Genomic DNA, 4,156 nt, shown 5'->3' with positions numbered 1-4,156 from the left:
GAGTGGATACAGTACTTTCCAGTGTTGAGTATAGAGCAGGATGGTATCGTAGAAAGACCACAGCTTTTGTGGTCAGACATACTTGAATTCAAATGTCACCTTCACTATTTCCTGCATGCTTGACTCTGAACCAGTTTCATATAGCCTATGAGCCTCTTTCCTGATTGAGGAAATGACACCCTAAAGTGGCTGGTACTTACATGAGGGGTCATTACATAAAACAAAAATTTCATTAATGAGATACCAAATTAAAATTTTAATTTAATGTTTCAATGTCAGGTCTACTTATTATTATTAATTTTTTTGAGATGGGGTCTCACTATGTTGCCCGTGGTGGTCTTGAATTCCTGGACTCAAGTGATCCTTCCACCTCAGCCTCCCAAAGTGCTGGGATTACAGCCACAAGCCACCATTCCCCACCAGGCCTACTTATTTCTTTCTTCTGTTGTTTGTTCCCTTTAATTATAAATGCACATTTAGTAATCAGTTCACATTGCCAAAAATATTAAACCATCATAATAGTTGCATAGCAAATCTCCAGCTCCTTATTTTTCAATGCTAATTTATTGCCCAAGAAGTTAAATGCTTTTCTGTAAAAGTAGTATTTTAATTTAGTTGTGGTTAATTCATTTGGTGCAAGCATCAAGTGCCATGACAATGTGATATCTCCCTCCCATTTCCCATTGCTCTACAGCAGGCAATCACTAGTATTAGTTTCATTTGTTTGTTTATTTATTTATTTATTCATTTATTTGTGACGGAGTCTCACTCTGTCACCCAAGCTGGAGTGCAGTGGCACAATCTCAGCTCACTGTAACGTCCACCTCCTGGGCTCAAGCAATTCTCCCTTCTCAGCCCTTCAAGTAGCTGGGAGTACAGGCGTGAGCCACTACGCCCGGCTAATTTTTCTATTTTTTTCTAGAGACAGGGTTTCACCATGTTGTCCAGGCTGGTCTTGAAATCCTGAGTGCAAGCAATGCACCTACCTCAGCCTCCCAAAGTGATAGGATTACAGGTGTGAGCCACCGTGCCTGGCCTCATTTGTCTTTTTAGGAAAGTTACATGCATATATAAGGCAATACAAATCTTTTCCTCCTTTTTATACAAATGCTGAGTTGCTGCATTCATTATTACTTTGGTGCTGTATCTTTTTCCACTTGATAGTAGACCTCCTGGCGTTCCGTGTCACTATTTAAAGATCTTCCTCATGTTTTAGCAGATAATTTTGTTATAGGTCAATATGTGAATGAATCATAATGCATTTTATTCCCTTTCATTGAAATTTAAATTGTTTCCAATTCTGTGTTCTTAGAAACAATACTGTAATGAAAAAACCTTCTCTAGAAGTCAGTTCTCAGGCATGCAGGTAGTGTACATATGTTTCCAGAGGAGAAATGGATACGTTTAAAGATGCATATATTTGCAATTTTGAGAATGACAGATTTTCCTTCATAGCAATGAAATGAATTACACTCCCACCAACAATCTTTGAGACTGCTTTGAGGTGAACATACGTTAACCTACTCCTGGAGAACAGTGTATTGTTACACTTTTGGAATATTTTCCATCTGATAGGTGAAAAATGGCATATCTGTGTAGTTTTAATTTACCATATGAGTAAATTGAAGCATCTTTTACATCTCTAAGCAACGAGTATTTTCCTTTCTCTGAATTCCCTGTTAATGTTCTTTGCTCATTTTTCTATTAGGCTGTTGATATCTCTTCTTTTTTTAATCTTTACAAATTAGAAAAAGTAGCTTGTGGTGCTGATGTGAGCTGCAATATTTCTCCCAGATGATCATTTGTCTTTTGGCTTTGCTGTGTTTGTTCTTTCTTTTTTTTTTTTTTTCTTTTTTTTTTTTGAGACGGAGTTTCGCTCTTGTTACCCAGGCTGGAGTGCAATGGCGCGATCTCGGCTCACCGCAACCTCCGCCTCCTAGGTTCAGGCAATTCTCCTGCCTCAGCCTCCTGAGTAGCTGGGATTACAGGCACACGCCACCATGCCCAGCTAATTTTTTTGTATTTTTAGTAGAGACAGGGTTTCACCAGGATGACCAGGATGGTCTTGATCTCTCGACCTCGTGATCCACCCGCCTCGGCCTCCCAAAGTGCTGGGATTACAGGCGTGAGCCACCGTGCCCGGCCTGTGTTTGTTCTTTCATGCATAAGTTTAGTATTTTTTTTTTCCTTGAAATGGAGCATCACTCTGTTGCCCAGGCTGGTGGAGTGCAATGGTGCTATCTCTGCTCACTGTAACCTCTGCCTCCTGGGTTCAAGCAATTACTCTGCCTCATGCTACGGACATTTTTTCTTCTATGACCTCTAGGATTTTTTTTGCTTTAAAAAGTTTTGAGGTTATAAAATAATTCTTACATATTTTTCTCTAGTACTTCTGTAGTTTGATAGTTATTATAGCATGTTTGAGTCCACATTATGTCCTCCCCCCATGAAATTGTTTCTATCTTATTACAGGTAGTCTATATTTTCCCTCCTTTTATGAGGTGCTACCTTTATCATAGTCTAAAATCTCCAAAGACTTGTGGGTTAATTTTTTTTTGTTTTTGAAATTGAGTCTCACTTTGTTGCCCAGGCTAGAGTGCAGGGGCGAGATCTTGGCTCACTGTAACCTCTGCGTCCAGGGTTCAAGCAATTCTCCTGCCTCGGCCTCCCAAGTAGCTGGGATTAGATTACAGATGCTCACTACCACGCCCAGCTGATTTTTTTTTCTTTCTTTCTTTCTTTTTTTTTTTTTTTTTTTTTTTTTAGTAGAGATGGGGTTTCACCATGTTGGCCAGGCTGGTCTTGAACTCCTGACCTCAGATGATTTGCCTGCCTTAGCCTCCACCAAAGTGCTGGGATTACAGGCATGAGCCACCACACCCGGCCTTATTTGTTTTGTTTTGTTTTTGGAGACAGGTCTCACTCAGGCTGGAGAGCAGTGGCACAATCTCAGCTCACTGCAACCTCTGCCTCCCAAGTTCAAGTGATTCTTGTGCATCAGCCATTGAGTAGCTGGAATTACAGGCACGCACCACACCTGGATAATTTTCATATTTTCAGTACGTATGTATTTTCACCATGTTGCCCAGGCTTGCCTCCAACTCCTAGCCTCATGTGATCTGTCCACCTCAGCCTCCTGAAGTGTTGAGATTACAGGTGTGAGCCACTGCACCTTGCCCCTTTTCCAATTTTTGACATCTGATTTTTTCTTGCTTGTCTAATTGTAACGTCTAACACCTCCAGTATAATAAGTTTAAAAAGAAGGATAATAGAGCAGGTGAGGTGGCTCACACCTGTAATCCCAACACTTTGGGAGGCAGAGACAGGTGGATCACTTGAGGTCAGGAGTTCAAGACCAGCCTGGTCAACATGGTGAAACCCCGTCTCTACTAAAAATACAAAAATTAGCCTGGCATGGTGGTGCATACCCATAGTCCCAGCTACTTGGGAGGCTGAGCAGGGGAATGCCTTGAACTCAGAAGGTAGAGTTTGCAGTGAGCCAAGATTGCGCCAGTGCATTCCAGACTGGGTGAGAAATTGAGACTCTGTCTCACAAAAAAAGAAAAGAAAAAAAATCAGGTGTTTTATTCCACGCACTCTTTCCATCTGTGTTTTCTTATTTCTAGTACTTCTAGAAACCTCCTTTAAGTTTTCCTGTTTTAGACAGACATCATACAGGTGCTCTTTTTTTTTTTTTTTTTTTAGGGGACGGGGGATGATGGAATCTTACTCTGTTTCCCAGGCTGGAGTGCTGTGGTACAATCACAGCTCACTGCAGCCTCTGATGGCTGTGCTCAAGCCATCCTCCCACCATGGCCTCTAAAGTAGCTGGGCTACAGGCATACAGCATGCTGCCCAGTTAATCATTTAATTTTTTAGTAGAGTCTGGTCTCACTGTGTTGCCCAGGCTGGTCTTGAACCTCTGGCCTCAAGCAAAACTCTCACCTTGGCCTCCCAAATTGCTGGGATTACAGGAGTGAGCCACCACACCTGGCCCATAGATGCATTAACACCTCTATAGGATCAAGGTGGAGAGAAGGCTCACTGCCTCTCCCAGGCCACCAAGAAATGACCTGAGTGTCATTCTGAAAACACGCAAGAGGATCTGGAGCTATGCTTGAGGTAGACTTTCAACAGCAAAACTCAGAACACAAAA

The sequence above is a fragment of the Saimiri boliviensis genome, chromosome 5 (genome assembly GCF_048565385.1).
Source record: "Saimiri boliviensis isolate mSaiBol1 chromosome 5, mSaiBol1.pri, whole genome shotgun sequence".
NCBI classification, from domain to species: domain Eukaryota; kingdom Metazoa; phylum Chordata; class Mammalia; order Primates; family Cebidae; genus Saimiri; species Saimiri boliviensis.
The sequence above is the reverse complement of the archived record's forward strand: the minus strand, read 5'-3'. Positions refer to the sequence as shown.